Below are 26772 nucleotides of genomic sequence, written 5' to 3' on the forward strand. Positions count from 1 at the left end.
AGCACAAAAATGCTTAGAAGAGTTTCTTAAAATATTCCGGTGGAAGGAGGAGGGAAGAAGCACTTATTTATACTCTGTAGGTCTGAGTGTTTGTAGGAAATTCTCTTCTTGCAACATTTTGGGTAATTTTCTGAAGTGTTCGTGAGCCAAATTACTGATCTTCATGAAGATGAGTAATTATCCAAACAGAATGCTTCCTTGTGAATACTGCAAACACAATTAAAGCACGCTAACATAAATTATGCTCGAGCGTACCACCATGTTCCTTTTCTTCTTCAGTTGGCGAAGAAATTTTGAACATGGTCACAGAATGTATTATGGGTACTATATTAGTTCTTACATCTTTAGAAAGCAGTTTCAATCAAGATATATCTGAATTGATAAATAAAGCAGGAAGACTAGCTGCTACATAGTATCACCTTAAGGCTTCAATCACGCTCAGAGATGACCACTGCATTAAGGAAAGCTGTCAGGGTTTGTGATGTTTGATTTACCTCTCTAGTTTGGATCATAATTATGCCCACTGGGTGGGAAATGTGACAAAACATTGTTTTCTGACAGCACCTGGTGCACGTTTGGATGTTTGCTAAATGTTGAATGATAATCTACAGAAATCAATTTCATAATAGCCAAATAAGGCTTTATGCCATGGAGTTATTATTTTTATCTCCAGGAATTATTTTTTTAAAAAATGCCAACTTAGCAAAGGACGGACTATGGCTTGAGACCATTCTGTTCTACACGAGAATGCCATGTGTCTCCAGAGTGCATTTTCTGTCTGTAAGAGACAAGAAACAAGCAGTGAAGTCTGAAATGAATGAAGAGCAAATAGATGAGGGAAAAGGCATGGTCCACATGCTGCGCTTTTTCGGCATGTTCTCTGAAATGTCTGGCATGGATGTTCGAGAAGCAGATGCAACCCTTTAGGCAATCCATGTGCCAGGAGCTAGCCTCTGATAGCATGTTGACGATGAGAGGACATCAGGAGCATGCCCCAGGATCATTAAGACTTTATAGCTGCAAGGCTTTTCAGCAGAACTCATCCGAGCCCTTAGGCTTAAAACAGAAGCCCAGAGTATGAAGTGACATGCCCAGAGTCACGCATATGACTCAGGCCTTTTTCACTATGCTGGGCTCTGCTGTGCTGTGATTAGCTGCTCACGTGCGTCCCACCCTTTGGGGTCCAGTGGTCTGTAGCTAGCCCTCCAATCTCCTCTGTCTATAGGGACTCTCCAGGCAAGAATACTGGAGTGGGTTGCCATGCCCTCCTTCAAGGGATCTTCCCAACCCAGGGACTGAACCCAGGTCTCCCACACTGCAGGCTGATTCTTTACCGGCTGATCCACCAGCGAAGCCAAGAATACTGGAGTGGGTAGACTATGCCTTCTCCAGGGGATTTTCTGACACAGGAAGTGAAATGGGCCTCCTGCATTGCAGGCAGATTCTTTACCAGCGGAGCCCTTTCACCCTTTCTCAAACCAAAACGAACAAACATATATTTCTGTCACTGGCATAAAAAGAAAGCTCTGTGCTTAAAATGATATTTTATACACAACTCTTTTATCTCTGTCCATATTTACATGTAGCTAGATAGGTGGAACCTCAAACAAATACTGCTATACCACTGTTAAGGGTGGAAATTAATATAGTGATATTACTGGTCACTAGATCCTGTTCCATTATTTGTTAGAAAAGCTGGTATTTTGTTGTGACATCGGTGCACAAAATCCTTTGCTAGTTTGGACACTTGTTCAAAGCAATTTCTACCCTGCATTCTTCCCAGTGGGGTTTTGATTGCCCATCCAAGACTCGTAATTGATTTGGTTCTTCAAATCCATTACTCTGATATATGAAATATCAGAATGATAGTAGCATTGGGTCCATCAACAGCTGCATTTCAACACGTCTATCTTTCGGCAATGGATTCAAGCAGAGTAGTTTGATCTATGCTATAAACGCATTATGGTCAGTGAGTCTTTTTTTTTTTTTTTTTCAGTAAAACCATGATGTAAATGAAATAATACAATTTTAAAGCATTGGCGATCATACATACTGAAAATCTTTCCTTGTGTATTATTTGCTATGTATGATAAATCCTCTACAACTTGAGCTGATTGCTAGATTATAGGTAACACTTTGGAACAAAAAAATGAACATGGTTTTATAGTTTGGAACCATAGATAAGTATGATTTTTTAGAATTCCATGGAGAAGCAGGTTTATGTGCTTATACAACTTTCTGGACCTTGCCATTTGCCATTTTGTAATAAAAATAGTTAGAATAATTAGCAATGCATATATTATTACCTCTATCCTATATACATATTGTGTTATGCATATGCCATCACTTATTAGTACCTGAAGGTTTATGAAACTTAACAAACATTATTTTACCATTATTTTGCACTTTTTTTCCCTTAAACTTAGAGAAAATGCATTGACAGAGTTTATATAAATATTCCTACTTCTACTCTGAAATATGTTTGTGTATGATAAAAAAGCAGTTAGTTATTGGCTAAATATAATTACAAAACATAAAAAATTAAACTAAAAATGCAAGGCAATATTATAATGACAGACAAATTACTAAATGTACTACAACTAAATATAGTGCATTTTAAATTCACAGATTGTTTTTTCAGAAAAGCAAAAAATAAGTGCCACATTTATGTCTAAATGGACTAGAACATGATTAAGGACCTTTGCCTTTTACTGGAATGGTTTCTTGCTAATAGTCATGGAAATCTATTTCTGTACATATGTTCCTGTCTCTCACACCTGGACATGTGGGAAGTATTGTTAAGTTGCTATCTTTCATATGTCTTTGGTGATTCAGCATAGTAATCTAAAAGAACAGCAGAACTTATTAATTAGTGGTCCATGAAAGATGAATAAATTACTTTTCCTTCCCTGAGAACCCAATGCTCTACATAACTTCCTTAGTCTAAAAAATTACAAAAATTGAATCCAGATACATCATGTTGCTTACTGCAGTGTCAGACTTCAAATGAACGTGTGCAAATTAGAGATTAGAGTTTGCAGCTCTAACAGAGAAGTATTGTTTTGTTTTTCGTTTTTATCAGAAAAGGGTAAAACTTTTCGACCAGCTAGGCTTTCTAAAGCTCTCTCTTTTTTCAAATCTCTCAGTATAATCTCCCTGTCAACTAGAGCACCTCAGACTTCCTCCTGATGCTAAAAAGAGCTCCTCTTTGTTCATTACGTGCTGCTATTCCTAGAGAGAGATGGTGACTGGAGTCTTAGGAAGAGGAAGCATCAAAGTAGATATTCAACTCAAGTATGTTCTTCCCATTAGGAGATCTGGGGGCTTCCCTGGTGCCTCAGATGGTAAAGAATCCGCCTGAAATGCAGGAGACCTAGGTCTGATCCCTGGGTGAGGAAAATCCCTTGGAGGAGGGAAAGGCTACCAACTCCAGCATTCTTGCCTGGAGAATTCCATGGAAAGAAGAGCCTGGCAGGTTACAGTTCATGGAGTTGCAAAGAATTGGACATAACTGAACAACTAACACATAGGAGATCTGAAGATGATTTTCTCACTAGTTGACCTAAGAAGCAAACACATTTTATTGAAACAACTTGTATCTTTTTCATAGATAACTATATATTCTGAAAGGAAGAAAATGCATTCTACTTGTTTGCTTGTTATCTTTATTTTATTTTAGCAGAGTTTCTTAAATGTACCTAAGAACTACAATACTGGCATTGTTTTACTAAAGAACTTTAGATTTCTGTCTTGACCAAGCATATTTTAATATTTTGCAGAAGTTGACACAAGTTCAGATTCTGAATTTTTTGGCCCTTTTTTTTTAAATTTTAAACTTCACCCACCTTGATTAGAAGACTTGTGAATTATTTCTATTATATGAAATAGCTTTGCATACATTTAACTCTTTTAAAATGGCAATCAAGTAAGTTATCCAGCATCGTGTGATATAGGTACAGATGGCTCAAGGGTAAAGAATCCACCTGCCAATGCAGGAGACATGGGTTCAATCCCTGGGTCTGGAAGATCCCCTGGGGAAGGAAGTGGCAACCCACTCCAGTATTCTTTCCCGGGAATTCCCATAGACAGAGGCTCCTGTGGGCTATAGTCATGGGATTACGAAGGAGTCGGACATAACTTCGCGACTAAACAAAAATATGCTTATCTGTAGAGCACATTGGAGGAGGGAATGGCAACCCGTTCCATATTCTTGCCTGGAGAGTTCCATGGACAGAGGAGCCTGGTGGGCTGCGGTCCATGGGGTCACAAAGAGTTGGACACGGCTGAGTGATTAACACAGTCACACATAGAGCACATGTCTTTATTAGGGTCTATAGTGCTTTGGGATCACTAGCCTGAGACGAGATTGGTCAGTTCAGAACAAAAGAGCAGGGTTTGGTAGGTTACTCAGAGGTCTTATCCAAGGGGCACACTTGAAGAAGGCACTGGGAGGCAGGGGAGACTGTCGATCATGAAGACGGTTAAGGAGTCATGCCCGTGTGCATGCTTAGTCACTCAGTTGTGTCCGACTCTTTATGACCTCATGGACTGTATCCTGCCAAGCTCCTCTGGTCATGGAATTCTCCAGGCAAAAATACAGGAGTGTCATGCCCTCCTCCAGGGGATCTTCACAACCCAGGGATGGAATCCAGGTCTCCTTCATTGCAGGCAGATTCTTTACTGTCTGTGCCACCAAGGAAGCCCAAGAATATTGGAGTGGGTAGCCGATCCCTTCTCCAGGGGATCTTCCTGACCCAGGAATCAAACCAGGGTCTCCCTCGTTGCAGGTGAATTCTTTACCAGCTAAGCTATCAGGGGTGTCCATTAAAGAATCATAGCAGGGACTGAACTTTAGTTCTGACAACACAATGTTGTCTAGTACAGGTGCTAAGGTGAGGGGTTAGTGTTCAGTTTATGGTCACTGCAGGCTGCTTGGCTAAACAAAATTTATGACAGGCAGAAGTACCATGAAGTAGTTTGGCTAATCTCCAGACAGTCATCATCCATTGTTTTCTTTTTATTTTTTTTAATCTTTTCTTCTATTGACTTTCTACTCTGAAGTTATTATTATGAAAGCAAAGCATAGCCAGATTCTTACAAAAGAATTCTATTTAATTGTAGAGAATTATATTTGTATTCAAAATATATATTTTGCTTTATGACTATTTTATCCAACTTTGATTATTTACTTTTAAAATAGCTCTGCCTGTGTAATAATCACATATGAGAATTATCAGTGATTAGTCTTATATTGTAATATATATTTTATATGTATAATTTATATAAATATTAGTAGTCTATATAAGGGTACACTTCCCAGGTGGCACAGTGGTAAAGAAGCCGCCTGCCAATGCAAGAGACTCAAGAGACGGAGGCTCAATCCCTGGGTCAGGAAGATCCCCTGGAATAGGAAATAGCAACCCCTTCCAGTATTCTGGCCTGGAGAATACAATAAACAGAGGAACCGGCAGGTTACAGTCCATGGGTTTGCAAAGAATCAGAGCAAATGAGCATACACACACATATAAGGGTACATCATGTATACAAATATACAATCATGAAATACATAATTTATATTAAATATATATTTATAATTACATGCTACATACATATGGAGCAGAAAGTCCTAACACTGTATAACTGGTAAGTTAAGATAATAAACATTTCTTGAATATTAAATGTATGGGCATATGTCTTTATGGAAACAGGGAAAGGAATGAAACAATGTCATCTACTAACAGGCAATTTATTAGGTAGATTTTTTTTAAACTTTTTATTTGGTCTTGGGGTATAGGCTCTGGGAGCTGGTGATGGACAGGGAGGCCTGGCATGCTGCAGTTCATGGGGTCGCAAAGAGTCGGACAGGACTGAACGACTGAACTGAACTGTGAACTGAGAGCCAATTAGCAAAGTTATGACAGTTTCAGGTGAACAACAAAGACTCAACCGTGCACATATCCCCTGTCCCCTAAACTCCCCTCCCATCCGGGCTGCCACGTAACACTGAGGAGAGTTCCATGTGCTATACAGTAGGTCCTTGTTGGTTATCTGGGCATTTTTTAATTTATAAAAATTTTTAAAAATTAAAGATCGAGCAAAATGTATTTCCAGGTCTAAGATTTTGGATATCAAATCCTGTTGAAATGTTCCTGCCTGATCCTACGACATTGATATGACAAAGTCAAATAGGTTTAAAAGTACTCATTTACATCACAGAGCTTAAAGAAATAATCACAATAAAACATTAGGATATAGAGTGTCTTCCATGTAATTATAAGCTGCCACCTCTTTGTTACCTTTCTTAAATCACATAATAGACTTTTACAAAGTTTATAAAACTTGTGATTTTTTTAGTTTCCTGAAATTTTCTCTCCTCTTTAATGAAGACTTTTGAGGGGAAACAAATATGGTTAAACACAATGTGTTCTTTTTGGATATATAGCTTTGATTTAATATTATTGATATGATACTAACGAGCTCACCTATTAAATACAAATTTTAGCATCAACTCAATGACAAGCAACCTGTTTATACAGAGTTTAGAGATTTGAATGGCAAAAATGCAAAGGACTATTCCAAAATTACATTTGTCTTATCTATTTTTAGCAAACAACAGTCTCTGGATATTAAATGTCTATCATAAGAGTGTCTGTTTCCTTGTTCCAAATTAAATTAAAAGTCATGCTCACTTATTATGGAAGGCTATGTAAAAATGTAAGTTATTGTTGCTACTTTATAGAGGTTTTTATTATAAAAGTTGATATTTTACAATTGAATTTTTTTTTCTGTCCCTTTTAGCTACTGCAAAAGGGACTAGACAGACACCAGAGGGAGCTCAAGTTACCGAACCCTTTTCTCAGGAGCTAAGGTGACATCAGTTAGGGAATATGGAATCTACATGTACAGACTGCTATATTTAAAATAGATAACCAACACAGACCAACTGCACAGTTAGGGAATTCTGCTCAATATTATGTGACAGACTGGATGCAAGGGGAGTTTAGAGTAGAATGGATACTTGTATATGTGCGGCTCAGGCCCTTTGCTATGAAACTATGGAACCTGAAACTATGACAACATTGTTAATTGCCTCTACTCCAATATATTTACTGACAATAAAAAGTCAAAAAATATAAAGTGATATAATTCGTCATCCTATTTAGAAGCAGTAGAGTTAATATTCAGAGTCAACGCAACACACCTAAGAATAGAAGATAAAGCAAATAGCTTAACTTACTGAGGTTTACATAACAAATATAAACTGCAACATAGATATTCACCATTTAATACTAAGAGTTGTTTTGAATTACTTTATTTTTTATAGCATGCAAAACAACAGAAGCAATTCTTAAACAACTTGGAATCTAGAGAGAGTGAAGGGTGAGGAGAGGGATAATGTAGAATCCTGTAGGATTTGAAGTTCAGTGTGGTTGGGATGCAAGGTCTATCATCGCCTGGTTGTAAGAACATACAAGTATGTAATATTCACGGTCTGGCATTCTGCTTTATTATTTTACAGGTGATGAAATTGCTCTCTAAGCTGTTTTTCACTTCTGCCTTCTAACTTCTCAGATTTTATTTTTTTTCCCTAAAAAGAGTGCATGTAAAAGAAACAATACCTAGCACTAAGGCAATTCACCTTTTATCGGGGCCTTCAGTGGTAACAAAATAGAGATTGCAATATTTCACCACACTGATAATTTAGTGGTACTAGAGGCACTTGGGAACAAGCATACCAGGCAAAAGACAAGGAGCACCTATGTTTGTGTTGATGTTGTGTGGCCGTGGTTCAGATATTGGGACCTGCAGCCTTTGAACAACAAAACAAATTTCCAAATTCCCTCTTATAGCTTCTTAAAACTGCTTATTGATTTTATGTTTTCAAAATAATTCTAATGTCACATCATATGAAAATAATATTCTATTTGCCATGAATGTTTAATCCTCTCTGGCTTTGTTGTTTTGCTTTATTTATTTATTTATTTTTTTAGTATATTCTGTCAGAACAAATGGACAATGTATTTCTTAACGGTGGAGAAAAAAGGGAAAAAAAAAAAAAAAGACCTCTGGCTTATTTACAATTAATCCAGACATGAGACTCTGAGAATCTCTTTTGGAAATCAATACTCCAAGTTCCTAAGTTTTAATTACTGTTGTTAAATCCTCATTTAAAAATTATTTTGTGAGTGATTTTTAAACTTAATACATTACTCGAATAGACCTTTTAAAAAATCAACCTTGTAATATTTATAATGCATATTTTGATTCTTTTCATTAATTCATTTTCCATTCTGGTCTTTCAGTCCCTGATAAAATGTATCTTAATAATTGAAAGCCCCCTTTAACCTCCACCATTTTCCCCTTGTAATGTGGCTTCTTTCAATATTTTCTTCCTTAGCATCATTATTCTTCTCTTCCTTTTCCTAAAATAACCTTTGATAAAGAAAGGAATATATCAGCTACCACACTGAATATCACGTTAAACCCAAGTAGTCACAATCTCGGGGATATTTTCATTTGTCTAATGTGTTGTGCTAAGTCGCATCCATTGGGTCCGACTCTTGGTGATCTTATGGACTGTAGCCCACCAGGCTTCTCTGTCTGTTAAGATTCTCCAGGGAAGAATACAGGAGTGGATTGCCATGCCCTCCTCCAGGGGATCTTCCTGACCCAGGGATCGAACTCACTTCTCTTAACATCACCTGCATTAGTATGCAGGTTCTTTACCACTAGCACCATCTGGGAACCCCTCATTTCTCTAATCAGTTCACTTCAGTCACTTAGTCATGTCCAACTCTTTGCAACCCCATGGACTGCAGCACACCAGGCTTCCCTGTCCATTACCAACTCCTGGAGTTTACTTAAACTCATGTCCATCAAGTCAGTGATGCCATCCAACCATCTCATTCTCTGTCATCCCCTTCTCCTCCTGCCTTCAATCTTGCCTAGCATCAGGGTCTTTTCCAATGATTCACTTCTTTGCATCAGGTGGCCAGAGTATTGGAGTTTCAGCTTCAACATCAGCCCTTCCAATGAATATTCAGGACTGATTTCCTTTAGGATGGACTGGTTTGATAACCTTGCTATCCAAGGGACTCTCAAGAGTCTTCTCTAACACCATAGTTCAAAAGCGTCAGTTCTTTGGCTTTCAGTTTTCTTTGTAGTCCAACTCTCACATCCATACATGACCACTGAAAAAACCATAGCCTTGACTAGATGGACCTTTGTTGGCAAAGTAATGTCTCTGCTTTTTAATATGCTGTCTAGGTTTGTCATAACTTTTATTCCAAGGAGTAAGCATCTTTTAATTTCATGGCTGCAGTCACCATTTGCAGTGATTTTGGAGTCCAAAAGAAAAATGGGAAGAAGAGATCTTTATATGTGAAGACATTACTCCTTGACTCTACATAACATTTTATTGTGGACAAATATTTGTCCTTCTGGAAGGAGCAATACTTTATTAACAAAATTTGTACACTCACTATCAATATGTCTAGGATATATTAAAAATGTGTATGCTCTTCTCAGAATTAGTCATTTGGGAAACATTTACATCTGGATTTTCAAAAAAAAAAAAAAAAAGAAAAATCAGTCTGGCCCTTTTTTTTGCTAACAAAATATGACACTATACAAATATTTTGCAGCTTTGTTAGGCTGATGGCAAGTGGCATGGCATTTATAAGCAAAGGAGATCATCATGTATGCTGGCAACACTCACTCTTACCCATGTGATCTGGATCCCATTTCTTAGACCCTCTTATTCTCAGTTTCCCTGTCTTGTAAAATTCTAAAAATGTTATGTATCTCATTAAAATATGGTCAGAATACAGTGGATCATCCATATGAAACACCAGTGTACTATATTTATTAGCAGCCCCCAGAATAAATTTGAGATATCTTTAAACTATTGTCCAAATTAATAACCTAAGTATATTGGAAGTAAGTTTACACTTCTGTAAGTTTTTCCTCTGGCATATGATATTGAACTTTTACCAAGGAAGATGTTAGACAGATATATGATAGGTGGACAGACAGTAGATACATAGATAATACATAGGTAAATAGGTAGGTAGATGATAGATTGATAGTTACTAGGCAGATAGAGGCATTACATTAAAATCAATGATATACCATAGAAGATATTATAATCAGTCAGAAACACGTTTTACATATCTCTCCCACACACACAAAAAATCTCTTGCATATTTCTGTTTTTCCTTAGTAGTAAGGGAGGGCTTCCCAGGTGGCTCAGCAGTAAAGAGTCCACCTGGAATGCAGGAGAATCAGGTTCAGTCCCTGTGTTAGGAAGATCCCCTGGAGGAGCACATGGCAACCCACTCCAGTTTTCTTGCCTGGAGGATCCCATGGACAGAGGAGCCTGGTGGGTTGCAATCCATAGGGTCACAAAGAGTCAGACACGGCTGAAGTGACTGAGCATGCAGGCATGCACTGAAGGGAACAGAGATGTCTTTGTAGCTAAATCCACCAGTGACATGCATTTAGTATTGACTTAAACTCTGAGTTTCTACTTAGTATCCGTAACTAGAGTCCACTTATCATATCCCAGCCTCCACTGTCCTGGCTCCTCATCTCACTGTCTGTCTCACGTACAACACTGTTGCCAGAATTCTGGAGTTTCTCTGTTATACTGAAGCTTTTGTTGTTAGGGGTGTTGTTCAGCAAAAACAAAAACCTACAAGTGCCTCAGAAGAGCTTCCCTTTGTACTACACTCCCTTTGAGTGGGAAACAAAAGCCCTCACGTGGGACTTCAGACTCAGAAGCCACAATGACATACTAGGTCCTAGTCCGGCTTTGAGCTTCTTAGCATAGGTACCACATAACCAGTTTGACATCTGAATGTTCCTTTTCAGCTCAAAGCACTTTTCCCTCAAAATTCACCAGCATTTTCTGATAACTTGCTTGGGATTTAAGAGTGCATCCATAAAATATATTCAGTGGAATTCTCAAAATCATATGTCGCAGAATTGAAAAGAGGATTACTCAATCCTGTTGGCATCTTAGTTCACATACACAGTGAATAAATATGTCCCTTAAGCATCCAGAGTGTTGAAAACATAACCTAAATTAAAAAAAAAATCTTCATCTTTTAAAATGTGAGCTGGAAAGAATCCTAGGCACATAGTGGGTATGCAATAAATACAGAAAAATCACTGATATTAGTTGTAATGCTATGAAAAATCATACTTATTCACCATCACTCAGATACAAGAAAGCAGGAACAAAAAATGCATTTTTAATTTTTAAAATTTATTTAGCTTCCACTTATATTAACCATCGTACATACTTAGGAAAATTTTCAAAGACTCTGAGCTGTTTACATCAAGCTAGCAGTTAGCCAGTTAGCGTCTCCATAATTTGAATGCGATTTTGATAACACTCTATAATTTTTAAATCCTGTGGAAAAATTATTCGTACATTCCGACCATCTTTCAGAAGGTCTGACAAACTCGGAGTAAAGAGGCATTTCTCTGTCTTCATGACTTTGGGAGGTGCATTTGCTAAATACTGACGTAGAGACAGAGCAGGCAATTACGCTGAGGGAGCTGGGTATCCAACTCCCTCTGCATGGCCTTGGCTTGGGAGACTCCTCCGCTCCTGTTCTTTCCATCATTTAGACAGAACAGGTGGTTTCCATGGGCTGCGAAACCTTAGGGGAAGCAAGCTCGTTCAGTGACTGCTGATTCTATGCGCCACTGCAGCGCTCCGTGACCTGAGCTTCCGTGTTCCCTCTCAGAATGAAAATTCCATAACTATTTACTCCTGAACTGGAGATGGCCTGTTTTCCAAAAGATTCTCTCTCTCTCTCTTTCTTTTTTTTTCACCTTGGAAAAGTTCAGCCAGCTTCTTGTGTGTTGGTGAAAAAACGCAACTCATTTGGATGCTGTCATTAACCCTGAATTAACTGATATTGTAAGACTGTGAGTCATAATAGAATAAATAAATGAAAATTTTTTCCTCCTTAATTTCTTTTGTGGGTTTTATTATGCTCTCTAATATACCTGCATGGAATGGTTTGTAAAAAAAAAAAAAAAAATAGGTAATCTGTCGAAACTAAGACCTGGTGCAGCCGAGTAAACAAATAAATATTTATTTTAAACAAATAAGCTAATTTATTTCTCTATGTAAAAGATAACATTTATCTTCAATTGTTTTAACTGATAAACACTTACTCCAAAAGAGAATGTTCAGTAAAATCCTGTTTATCAGAGGCATGGAGGGCAGCCATAACATATATAATCCAAGTGATGAATAATATTAATATCTTTATTTCTAATTAAATTTAGCTTTGAATTTACAATGTGAAGAAATAGCTTAGTTTAATTTAGCTTTTATTTATTTACACCTTATAAAATGAAGCTATTTTTAATAGTTGTTATAAGATTTCTAAACATTATGAAATTTTATGCCACATTTAATGTGTTAGACACATATCAATTCAGTTCAGTCACTCAGTCATGTCCGACTCTTTGCTACCTGTGAATAGCAGCATGCCAGGCTTTCCTGTCCAAAACCAACTCCTGGGGCTTGTTCAAACACATGTCCATCAAGTTGGTGATGCCATCCAACCATCTCATCCTCTGTCGTCCCCTTCTCCTCCTGTCTCAATCTTGCTCAGCATCAGGGTCTTCCCCAAGGAGTCACTTCTTTGCATCAAGTGGCCAAAATATTGGAGCTTCAACTTCAGCATCAGTCCTTCCAATGAATATTCAGTGTTGATTTTCTTTAGGGTTGACTGATTTGATCTCCTTGCCATCCAAGGAATTCTCAAGAGTCTTCTCCAACACCACAGTTCAAAAGCATATTCTTCAGCACTCAGCTTTATTTGTGGTCCAACTCTCACATTCATACATAACTACTGGAAAAACTATAGCTTTCACTATAGAGACCTTTGTTGGCAAAGTAATGTCATATATATATGCATTTATTTGTATCTTCCTGAAACATTTTCCAATAACATTACAACATTTCTCAATCACTTTCTGTCCCTCCTACCTCAATAAAGAAAGCTTCACTCAATAATATTTAAAAAATTATTTCTATGCTTCCCTATGCAACAACTCTAGTGGGAAAAAATAATACATATGGATACACTCAAACCTAAAAAAAGAGTGATGAAGGGGTTTCCCTGGTGGCTCAGTGGTGAAGAATCTAGCTGCCAATGCAGGAGACTCAGGTTCAGTCTGTGACCTGGGAATATCCCACATGCCTTGGAGGAGCTAAGCCCGCGCACCACAACCATCAGGCCTGTGCTCTGGAGCCTGCGAGCTATAACTGCTGAGCCCTCCTGCTGTGACTACTGAAGCCTGGGCTCCCTGGAGCCCATGCTCTGCAACAAGAAAAGCCACTGCAATGAGAAGGCCACACGCTGCCACAATCTAGAGAGTAGTAGGTTATATACTACATATATATTATTTCTATAATTATATATGCTCCATAATACTATATACAGGATATGTGTATTAGTACTTTGGTTATATAGTTGCCTAGTAGCTTTTAAGGGAATTTGAAACCATATCAAATATTCATCCCCAGGTTCTCTCAGCCATAAACATGTTTAGAATTATTAGCTAATATTTAAAACTAAGTCCAAAATCTTCCAATACTAGTGACTGAACCTAATATGTTTCCCACTGAAGTGATTTCCACCTTGAAATGATGGGCCTTAATATAAATATGCAACATCTCTGGGGCTTCCTCTGAAGTTTTTCATCCTACAATCCAGTGTTTGAAGCTGATGATGAATGGTCACTTGATATACCTGAAAAATGCATGTCTGAAAAAAATATATAGGTCACTAGGTTAGAGAACATCAAAAATCTTGAAAAAAAATGTGAAGAATTGAGTTTAACAAAAATTGAGTTTGCCATCATTATCTTTATAAATATAATTCTGTGCCAATGAAGCTGCCCAAGCTTTAAATCTAAAATGGAGTTTATATATTTCTTAATATAATTTCTCTGTCATTTCATTATTACAGTGTGTGTACTGAGAACTTTAATTCCTTCAATTTACAAACAAACATGCAAATAATCATACATGTTTCTTAAATATTTCCTTCTCATGGAAATAAGTAAAATTCAGTTTATATTTACACTGCACAGACTTTAAAAGAACAAATAATGTGGAGCAGATTTAAGTATATAGGGACATAATCCTTCATGATAAGCTTGAATTATGGGATAAATTAATAGCAAAACTAAGGATATTTTGCTTTGGCTCCATCCCTTCATTCTTTCTGGAGTTATTTCTCCACTGATCTCCAGTAGCATATTGGGCACCTACAGACCTGGGGAGTTCATCTTTCAGTGTCCTATCTTTTTGTCTTTTCATACTGTTCATGGGGTTCTCAAGGCAAGAATACTGAAGGGGGTTGCCATTCCCTTCTCCAGTGGACCACATTCTGTCAGACATCTCCACCATGACCCGTCCATCTTGGGTGGCCCCACATGGCATGACTTAGTTTCACTGAGGTAGACAAGGCTGTGGTCCATGTGATCAGATTGGCTAGTTGTCCGTGACTGTAGTTTCAGTCTGTCTGCCCCTGATCCCCTCTCTCAGTGCCAACCGTCTTACCTGAGTTTCTCTTACCTTGGACGCGGGGTCTCTCTTCACGGCTGCTCCATCAAAGCTCAGCCGCTGCTCCTTACCTTGGACGTGGGTAGCTCCCCGGGCGGCAGCCCCTGACCTCCGGCGCAGGGTAGCTCCTCTCTGCCGTGTAGTCAAGGCTATGGTTTTTCCACTGGTTATGTATGGATGTGAGAGTTGGACTATAACGAAAGCTGAGCACTGAAGAACTGATGCTTTTGAGCTGTGGTGTTCAAGAAGACTTTTGAGAGTCCCTTGGACTGCAAGGAAATCTAACCAGTCCATCCTAAAGGAAATCAGTCCTGGGTGTTCATTGGAAGAACTGATGTTGAGGCTGAAACTCCAATACTTTGGCCACCTGATGTGAAGAGCTGACTCATTGGAAAAGACCCTGATGCTGGGAAAGATTGAGGGAAGGAGGAGAGATGGTTGGATGGCATCATTGACTCAATGGACATGGGTTTGGGTGGACTCTGGAAGTTGGTGATGGACAGGGAGGCCTGGCATGCTGCAGTTCATGGGATCACAAGACATCGGACAGGACTGAGCAACTGAACTGAAGGATATTTTAAAAATTAAACTTTATCAAAAACACATAGCCAATCATAGGACAAAACTGAAGAGGATTTGCTGAAAAGAGAAAAGAGCATGTGATTGCAAAAATAATGTAAAAATGAAAACATTTTATTTTTTAAGAATTAAGTATGTGTTATGAGTTATGGCTGCCATCTATAGACTAAGTCTGAAGAGCAATGGCATATAAGTAAACACAGGGAAAAATTTTAAAATAAAGACTCAGACTGTGTTAAGAACAGTTGAGATTCATTAAAATGTAGAAGGTGAAAACACAAAAGAAAGTGCATAGGATAATGAAAATTTTAATGGTAGAAGTGAAAACATTTGCCAAGAAAGTCATCCAAGATGAAAGGATTTTGGAAAAGTATATTTCTCCCCCCATGTGAGAATGAGATAGTCTCTGTGTGAGGTTCAGGTGGTAAACAGGATTATAAATTGAAAGACTGTTAGGTTTTGTGATGCTTAAGTCTGCTTTCTAGAAATGTGCACCCAGATCTAATGGGAACCATGACATATCCTGAATTAGACCTGTCAAAGATGCAATATCACCCTGGGTACCAAACTTTATTTACTGTGACAGGTGTCTGTTTAGACCCTGGAGTCATCCTCTGGTCATTAACTTTGTGTAGATATCAGAACTCCCATGCCTGTGGGATCTCAAGGACATATACTTTCATTCAGATCATCAGAGAGCTCAAAAATGCCATTGAAAATTAATCAGTGGTGACACCCAAGCACTTAATAATTTATTTTGAAAATGATTTCACTCTGGGTAACACAGTGTAACCTTCTCTATTCTACCCTTTGGCCAAGAGCTTGGGGGTTCTTCAATGCATTAAAAGGAGAGGCTAAGGCAAGTGCCCTTCTGAAAATGTTCTCTGCCTGACAGTCGAGAAGGTCCCTAATCACATTGTGAAAACATGGAGGATGAGAACTGACCTGGGTGATTTAGGTTCAGGGAAGATTTCATGGCATGGACAGGTTCACCTTTCCATCATTGGTTTGTCATGCAGAATTTATGCATTCAAATCCCATGTTGAAAAGACTAGAGGTGAAAGATTTCAGAAATTTGTCAATTCCATGTTCATAAAGACTTAGTAGCAATAAGAATTGATTATACTCTCTGTGTTATGTTTTAATTTATAAGAAACCTGATGGCACTTTTTTCCCAGAATGTCTTTTCTTTTTAAATTTAATAATGTCTTTTTTTTTTTTACCATGTCTCTTATTTTTAAACTGCAGTGAATGTACTGCATATCTATGATTGTCAAATAACTGCCCAAGATTTTTGAATCTTAACTTTGTCAAACTGCATATCAACTATTCATATATGTATAACAGGATGTTATCAAAAGAGAGATTAAGCACAATGCCCTTTTATAAGAGTGTTTAAAATGCCAGCTTCTCCTTAAAGTGCCTGAAGCTGGCTAGATTTAGGAAACAAGTAATTGAAATAATACTTAATTTATGGAGATACAGGTTTTTTTTTTTCCTTAACTTTATGGTAGTTTCTGTGTTTTTATGTAGATAACTTATTCAATTGTCATAACAAATATTTAAAAGCAAGAACTGTTTTAATTTTCATTTTATATATGAGGAATCTATGTCTTACAATACTGAATGCTTTGCACAGAGTCACATAAATATTAAATTATGGAAACAAAATTCTGTGGACTGTATTCTTCACTACAATTCCATAGGGTATAATAATAAAATTAATAGATGATTTTCAGGACAAATGAATGTCCATATTAGGCTTTCAGCCCAAGAATAAGATCCAGTAGTTTATGTTAACTGAACATCACTTAATGAAGTGATTATCCCCATTAATACAAAACTTTATTTGAACAATCTAAAGAAGTTGAAGTTATACATACACAAGTTTTAGCTTTTCTTTTTCTCTTATAAACCAAGGACGTTAAACTTTTTTTGATCATGTGAATTGCTTTTAAGTCAAATCAAGCTTTTACAAGTCAGGAAATTAAAATTCATGAGGAACAACATTAACATGTATTAAAGAAATTGTATTGTTGTCTAGTCACTCAGTTGTGTCCAACTCTTTGTGACCCTCTGAACTGCAGCACACCAGGCTTCCCTACTCTTCACCAACTCCCAGAGCTTGCTCAAATTCATGTCCATGGAGTTGGTGATGCCATCCAACCATCTCCTCCTCTGTCGTCCCCTTTTCCTCCTGCCTTTAATCTTGTCCAGCATCGGGGTCTTTTCTAATAAGTCAGTTCTTGGCGTGAGGTGGCCAAAGTATTGGAGCTTCAACTTCAGCATCAGTCTTTCTAATGAATCTTCAGGATTGATTAGGATTGACTGGTTTGATCTCCTTGCAGTCCAAGGGACTCTCAAGAGTCTTCTTTAACACCACAGTTCAAAGCATCAATTCTTAGGCACTTAGCTTTCTTTATTGTCCAGCGCTCACATCCATACATGACTACTGGTAAAACCATAACTTTAACTGCATGGACGTTTGTCAGGAAAGTAATGTCTTTACTTTTTAATACACTGTCTAGATTTGTTGTAGATAAGTATTACATATATGAAGGCACAGATCTGAGGTCACCATTGATTTTCTCCCTACTGTCTTCTCACTCATTACGAACTCTTAACTCTGAACAGTTGCAGGCTGTGAACTTGGGCACCTGGACCCTAGAATCTCCCCAGATCTTCAAAGGTCTCTTGTTTGTAAAAGATAAAGTTCAGTGTTGCAACTGGATGCTTAAAGAGATGCCAGGATTACAAACTGGGTGTTAGAATTGACATATACACCCTACTATATATAATCAATAAGAACCTACTGTATAGCACAGGGAATGCTACACAATACTCTGTAACGACCTATATCAAAAAGAATCTTAATAGAAGGAGTGGCTATAGGTGTGTGTATGAGTTTATATATATACATACACACATACAAACACACAACTGATTCATTTCGCTGTATACCTGTAGCTAACATAGCATTGTAAATCAACTACACGCCTACAATAAAAAAGAGAGAACCCAAGATTGAGTATGTTCTTAGCCACAGCTACACATGACCTCAAGTTTTGGATTTGCCTACAGTTCATATTGTCTTCCAGGTCTGCAGGAATGTGATCTCAGACCTTTTTCCTTTGGCACCATTCTTTAAGACTCAAATGAAACTGCTTGAGATCAGCATTCTGTCTGCCCTCACCGACTTGATAGACATGAGTTTGGGCAAGCTCTGGGAATTGGTAATGGACAGGGGAGCCTGGCGTGCTGCAGTCCTTGGGGTCACAAAGAGTCGGACACCACTGAGCAACCAAACTGAACTGAACTGAGACTAGCACTGATGAGCCCATTATCCTAGGCTGCACTAGGCTCCATCAGGATGCCCTATAAGCTAAGAGAATCACTTCCTCATGGCCCATCTCTTATTGAGGTCACAATAAGTTGCCATAGTTTATCATTTAGAAAGCTCCTTGCTTGAAGATTTTCTGGAGTTGCATTGTTAGTCTGACCTCTTTTAATGAAAAAATAAAATACAGTTAAAATGCTGGCCAATTAGTATCTGACTTGGAAATAAAACAGGGTAAAATTTGATTTGTAATATATTAGCAGCTGTTTTGACTAATACATATGTATGCTAAGTTGGGAGTTACTATTATTACCAAACATCACTATTTAATTCATAGAATAAAATTTTGTACTCCAATGGACAATTATGCAGGGTTATATTTCTGAGTTATTTGATTCTAGTCTTTTGTTGTCTTTGAGCTATTTTACAACAGTAACTTGTAATTAATTGATTAACATGAAAATTCCAGACTGATGGTTCAGTTTCTCCCACCACATAGAAAAATCCAACTTTGCCCCCATGTACATATTTATTTGAATATTCCTGATGTATAAATGTGTCTACCTTTTGTATTCTCTTTTGAATCAACATAACATTTCCTGGGCCCTTCATTAAATAAGTTGCATAAAATTCTTAAAAACCATTATATATTTTTCCTGAAATTATTCTGCCTTTTTCTGAAGTTACCAGTTTTTTGCCACTTTTACATTTTTTTTTAATTGAAGGATAATTGCTTTACAGAATTTTGTGGTTTTCTGTCTTACAGCATCTTTTAACACAACTGACTGAAGGCCTCCTTATATGTTTAACAACCCATGTTAGAGGGCTTCCCAGGTGGCGCTAGTGGTAAAGAACCCACCTGGCAGTGCAAGAGACACAAGAGACATGGGTTTGATCCTTGGGCAAGGAAGATCCTCTGGAGTAGGGCAAGGCAATACACTCCAGTATTCTTGCCTGGAGAATCCCATGGAGAGAGGAACCTGGTGGGCTACATTTCACAGGGTCAAAGAGTCAGACACAACTGAAGTGACTTAGTATGCATGCTCTCAAGCTATATAAAAAGAGTAAATTTAAATGAAATAATATGCATGAAAATACCTTGCCAATTCTGAAACCCTTTAAAAACATAACATAGAGTCATTACAATAAAGATTAGGAGATAGAAGAATATATAATTGGAGAAACATCTAGTATTTTCACTAGGAAGAAAATAAAAGTTTTTTTTTTTTTTTGGTCAGAATAAATTCAGATATACTGAAAATAATAGGAAATGCTGATCAGAGCTGAGAAAACAGGGCATTCAGAGAGTGATGAATTGTTTAAAGAAAATCAGCCTGGATCACAGGAAGACAGCCATACCTGACAACCCTGATAGTATTGGGCTTGATAAAATAATACAGTTGTCAGAGAAAATTGGGGACATAATTTTCCTACAGCACAAATCGTTCCCTAAATGACCAGATAGAAAACTAAATCTACAAGGTCAACCGTTATGGAGAGACGTGGAAGACAGCTACTTGGATAAAGAACTGTCTTGAAGAATGAAGACAAATTATAACAAAAGGAGAAAAGCCTCAGTATGGATAGAAGTGACAAGTGTGATGTATCAAAGATCCACCTTAGTTCCAATTGTAGAAAGTCAGACAACAGTGATGTGAAAGACAGACTACTCAACAAGGTAAACAGTATTCATCTGAAAAACAAAACCAAGAAAACCTTGAGTCCAAAGTCAGCAATTTATTCCAGGATTAAAGTCACACACTTTTAAAGCTTAGGCAAGACTGTGTTGGACACCATCAATGTAGTGACTTAAATGTTATTCATTGTGACAAGACTAGGGCAATTAAACCACTGACAAGAAAAGAAAAGAATTTCAAATTGTTTGAAGTTATAACATATTAAAAGGAAAAATTACTTGTGTATGTAGTGTGTGCATGTGGTGTGATATGCTTGTTTGAGCACACATGCTCTTGCATGCATGCAAGGAAATAATCTCTTTGCCTTTTCCAGTGTCCTTTACTTTTTCACCTAAACCAGAAGAGCTTGAAGCATGTCATCATCTCAAGTTGCAAGAAAAGTTGCCTATTTATTTTAGTTTATCAGACATATGAATAAAAAATAGTGCTGAAATCCTCATGAATGAAGCAGTGAGCAGTCAAATAAAAATTGCTTGCAATGTCAGTGTCTGGGATTTTGAAGAGGGAGTTTCTGAGTATAGAAATGTCTTTAGTTAGCTGCTTATCATGCTACTTCACACAGTTTGATAACTGAACGGTGTAGAGATATGCTAAACGAATAAAGAAAAATCTCTATTCTTCTCTTTCATAAGAAGGAGGAGGTGGAGGGTAAAAAAAACCTGTTAGGGAGAATATTCCACAATTTTTTCAAATGAACTTATTTCACTTTTCCAAGTCTAAGTTTAATAAATAAATATTATGGAAGTATAATGAAGCATGGAAGAAAAGACTTAAATAATTGATATTTGATATTTAACTGGCTATACATGTAATGCCAGTTTCATCAGTTTTTTTTACTTGTTTGTTTTCTTTAAAATGAAAAAAAAGAAATGTTTATTGAGTGACAGCCTTGTATTAGTCACCCCTCTAGTCATTTTTTAAAAAGAATAAGCCATCTCAGTTTTTAGAAAATACTATTGGTAATCCAGATTAAAATACATAGTGTATTTCATGCACATATAGAAAAATGGAGACTATGATTTTTATATGTAATAATGTAAATGTGTCTCACATTTTTATTTTTTATATAGCACACTGCACAATATACAATATCAATTAATGAGTAGAAACTTACATGATTAAGATTTTAAAAACTGAGATTCTGTATGAGAATATTAAAGTTTTATCACCTGATAACTGAATGGAAATGATGTACATTGTGTGTTTTTCTACCTCTTTTTTTTTCTAACCAGACCAGCAGTGAGTATGAGAACTTCCTGCAGTGATAAAAATGTTCTATAATTGGTGCTATCCAATACTAACCACTAGCCAGACTTAGTTTTTGAATATTTGAAAAGTAGCCAGTGCAGCTGAGGAACTGATTTTTACATTTTAGTTTATTTTCAAAATTTTAAATTTAAAATAACCACATGTAACTAGTGGTGACCATATTGCACAATGCATGTTTAGACAATTGTATTTTTCCCCAAGTTAAGAATATATACAGATATATATGTGTATACATATCTGTGTGTGCTTGCGTGCTAAGCTGCTTCAGTCAAGTCCGACTCCTTTGTCCATGGGATTCTCCAGACAAGAATACTGGAGTGTGTTGCCATTTCCTCCTCCAGGGGATCTTCCCAACCCAGGGATGGAACTAGCATCTCCTATATCTCCTGAATTGCAAGTGGATTCTTTATTGCTGAGCTACTATATATGTATATATATACATACACAGTAGCTATATAGCAGTGTATATATATACTGCTATATATATATATATTTTACATATATATATATTTTACATATATAAATATACATATATAAACATACTGCTATATTTATATATATATAAAATTTGTGCTTTGATAAAGCCATCCACATAGAGATGAGATAAGTACCCATGGATACTTTCATGACATTCGGGAAGTGATTAGATTCTTAATATCTAAGTTCTCAAAAACAATTTTACTTCCTATATACAAATTCTCACATTTTTGCTCATGCTAATTTCTTTAAAATGACAAAGCATCTAAAAATGTTTATTAGTTCCCTTGATGAAATCTGTACACATGGGAAAAAAAAGGAGAAGACTTAAGCTTAAGTGAAGGTAGAAAATATAAGAAAGGAAAGATCAAATCACTAAAGTTGTTAATATCACACTCTTTGCAAAGCTTGTCTCTTTTCCTTCCATAGTTTAGCCCAACTTAAATTCATTGAATATATTCTAATGGATATCATCCTGCTTGTTTCTAGATAGAGATACAAATATTAATGAGAAATGCTTCCTTTCTAGTGTATTTATCCTATAAAATGTACTTTAATCTTTCCTTTTGTTTTATTTCTATCTCAGTTTTATTGGTATTTTTAATAACCCTTTGGATTCTGGTGATAAAATATAGGATATGTGTAACTCAAAAAAAAAGAGCTTCTCTTAAGATATAGGGCACAGATGGTTCATGTAAACACTGGACAATAAGTTAAGTTTGTAGAATATTTTTGGATTTATTAAAAACTTTTATGTATCAGACTTGTTTTGAAATTCATAACTTAGTGAGTCAGATAAAGCTTTAGCCAGCGAAAAAACTTAGACTCAAACGAATTAACTGGTGGTTGGCTAAGCAAGGACTTGAACTCCCTTGTTATGTTAGAGGGCCTATGTTAGAATGATGTTGAATTATTGCACAGTGACCTCAAAGACACTTGAAAATATTGAGATAAACTCTGCCATGTGAAAATAAATATTAATGATTCAAATGGAAAACACATTTTTAAAATCAATGAAGATTAGCTTTATGGGATGACCTGGAGGTTCTAGACATTTACAAGTCCCCAAAGACTTGTTTTAAAACATTGTCTCTAAATATTATGCATAAATCACCATACATGTGCTTTCAGGTTGACTTGTTGAATGATTTTAAGATAGTGTAACTTATTCACAATAAATATGAATATTTTCAATAAAAGTATTTGAGTAAACAAAATTAAGTCTAGGGAGCTAATACTCTGATTTATGGGTTCAAGGAAAGCTCCGGTGTATTAAGGAAATTATTATCAGGACCTGAAGTCAGAGAGATGGTAATTTTCTCTGAATCTGAGCTCTGCTTCACTAGCACAAACATAAGAGAAGCATCTCTCAAAGCATGTTTTGTAATACAATAACATTTAGGCCAAAGAATTGATGTCTTTGAACTGTGGTGCTGGGGAAGACTCTGGAAATCCCTTGGACAGCAAAGAGATCAAACCAGTCAATCTTAGGGGGAATCAAGCCTGAATACTTGGAAGGACTGATGCTGAAGTTGAAGCTCCAGTATTTTGGTCATGTGATGGTATCAGTAAACTCATTGGAAAAGTCCCTGACACTGGGAAATAAAGAGGACAGAAGGAGAAGAGGGCATCAGATATGAGATAACTGAGATGGCATCACTAATGCAATGGACATGAACTTGGGCAGACTTCGGGAGATGGTGAGGGACAGGAAGGACTGGCGTGCTGCAGTCTATGGGGTCGATACAAGTCAGACATGACTGGGTGACTGAAAAACAGCAACAGTTAGATTGTTTATTATGTTTTTTTTTTTATTAAAACAGAAAAAAATACTAAAATAACCATGGGGTCATATCAATTTGAATGGTATCATTTACTTCAGGCTATCTTCGATCCCTTAAAATGCTAATGTAAATGACAGAGGATGTCAAAGAAAACCACAGGATATATGTTATTGTGGTCAGAGCAGATATTGTGCAGAAAAACTATTGCAATAGGGGGAAAGAGACCTCAACATTGAACTGAGCTCCAATCCCAATTCAACATGACCAAATAGAAATTTATAATCAAGAAGCAGGATATGGGTCAGTGGATGGAAAACTTACTAAGAGGAAACTTCAAGGGTAAGGAGGGATTAGGACTTCCCTCATAACTTTGTTGGCAAAGAATCTGCCTGCAGTACAGGAGGAAAAGAATAGAATAGGGAAGACAGAAGATTTCTTTAAGAAAATGTTATAACAAGGGAATATTTCATGCAAAGATGGGCACAAATAAAGGACCTAACAGAAGCAGAAGCTATTAAGAAGAGGTGGCAAGAATACACAGAAGAACTGTACAAAAAGATCACAACCCAGATGATCATGACAGTGTGATCACTCATCTAGAGCCAGACATCCTGGAATGTGAAGTCAAGTAGGCCTTAGGTAGCATCACTACAAACAAAGCTAGTGGAGGAGATGGAATCCAGTTGAGCTGTTTCAAATCCTAAAAGATAATGCTGCTAACATGCTGCACACAATATGCCAGCAAATTTGGAAAATGCAGCAGTGGCCACAGGACTGGAAGAGGTCAGCTTTCATTCCAATCCCAAAGAAAGGCAATGCCAAAGAATGCTCAAATTACTGCACAATTGTACTCAACTCACACGATAGCAAAGTAATGCTCAAAATTCTCCAAGCCAGGCTTCAATAGTACGTGAACAGTGAACTTCCAGATGTTCAAGCTGGATTTAGAAAAGGCAGAGGATTGAGAGAGCACATTGCCAACATCTGGAGGATCAGCAGAAAAGCAAGAAAGTTCCAGAAAAACATCTACTTCTGCTTTATTGACTACACCAAAGCCTTTGACTGTGCTGATCGCAACAGACTATGGAAAATTCTTCAAGAGATGGGAATACCAGACCACCTGACTTGCCTCTTGAGAAATCTGTATGCAGATCATGAAGCAACAGTTACAACTGGACATGGAATAACAGACTGGTTCCAAATTGGGAAAGGAGAACGTCAAGGCTATATATTGTCACCTTGCTTATTTAACTTATATGCAGAATACATCATGAGAGATGCTGGGCTGAATGAACAAGCTGGAATCAAAGTTGCTGGGAGAAATATCAATCACCTCAGACATGCAGATGACATTCACCCTTATGGCAGAGAGTGAAGAAGAACTAAAGAGCCTCTTGATGAAAGTGAAAGAGGAGAGTGAAAGAGTAGGCTTAAAACTCAACATTCAGAAAACTAAGATCATGGCATCCGGTCCCATCGCTTCATGCCAAATAGCTGGGGAAACGGTGGACACAGTGATAGATTTTATTTTGGGGGACTCCAAAATCACTGTAGATGGTGACTGCAGCCATGAAATTAAAAGATGCTTGCTCCTTGGAAGAAAAGCTATGAGCAACCTAGACAGTATATTAAAAAGCAGAGACATTACTTTGACAACAAATTTGGTCTAGTCAAGGCTATGGTTTTTCCAGTAGTCATAAATGGATGTCAGAGTTGGACTATAAAAAAGCTGAGCATCGAAGAATTGATGCTTTTGAACTGTGTTATTGGAGAAGACTCTTGAGAGTCCCTTGGACTGCAAGGAGATCCAACCATTCCATCCTAAAGGAAATCAGTCCTGAATGTTCATTGGAAAGACTGATGCTGAAGCTGAAACTCCAATACTTTGGCCACCTGATGCGAAGAACTGACTCGTTTGAAAAGACCCTGATGCTGGGAAATATTGAAGATGGGAAGAGAAGGGGATGACAGAAGATGAGATGATTGGATGGCATCATCGACTTGATGGACATAAGTTTGAGTGAGCTCGGGTAGTCACTGATGGTCAGGGAAGCGTGGCAAGCTGCAGTCCATGGGGTCACAAAGAGTCAGACACAACTGAGTGACTGAATTGAACTGAACCAGCACATTTACAGGGATAACAGCTTACTCTTTATCTAGTATTAAATACACATTTCCTTGTGACAAATTTAAATGTATCTAAAAGCTACACTAAAGGAAATTCCTTTGTGCCAAGATATGCTAGCTCACATATTTTGTTATATGTAAAATTTAAGCAATTTAGTTTTTTGTTTGTTTCTCTAAAATAACAAAATACAAGTAGGCTTACAGATTATGAAAAACGCAGACTTGTAGAACTGGATGCAAATCCTACCTTTAAATTTCAGGGATTTCCAGAAACTGAGGAAATAAAACCTATATATTTGAGAGGCAATTCTATTTATTTTCAACACTTCATTTTTCTAGAGAGAATAAAAATTTCTTTTCCCATGTTGATTAATATTTAGAACAAATAAAGAGAATTCATATAGGTCAAAAATTAGGACAATTACTGAAGCAGGTGCTGCAGGTCCAAGTTAGGATAAATCTGCAAAATTTTCTAACATTTATTAGCACTGTTAATGTCATTGATTCGTGTGATGGGAATAATATCTCTTGCTAATATTTGAGCTGATCAAACATCATTTTCATGGACTAAATAACAACAACAAAAAATCTATGTAGTTTTATTTAAAGCATGAAAACAGAAAATTTTTTTTCATGTCTTTTATGATGACATATGCTAACTTTTGCTTGCCAGTCTTTGCATTGTGCACATACAGAAGAGTAAATAATATAGTAGGGAAGAATGAATAAAAGAGAGGGTTTTTGTAAAAATAAATCTTTACCAGGATACTTGCTAGTTATCTTTATTTTTTAAAAAATCAGTGTAAGCTTTGGTCTCACAAAATAAATTTTGTCATGTCACTGATGTATTATAGATCTTAATTGCCATTTTGACTATAATGCTTTTGTCTTAGAGGAGTTATA

Source organism: Cervus elaphus, chromosome 31 (genome assembly GCF_910594005.1).
Source record: "Cervus elaphus chromosome 31, mCerEla1.1, whole genome shotgun sequence".
In the NCBI taxonomy this organism is placed as follows: domain Eukaryota; kingdom Metazoa; phylum Chordata; class Mammalia; order Artiodactyla; family Cervidae; genus Cervus; species Cervus elaphus.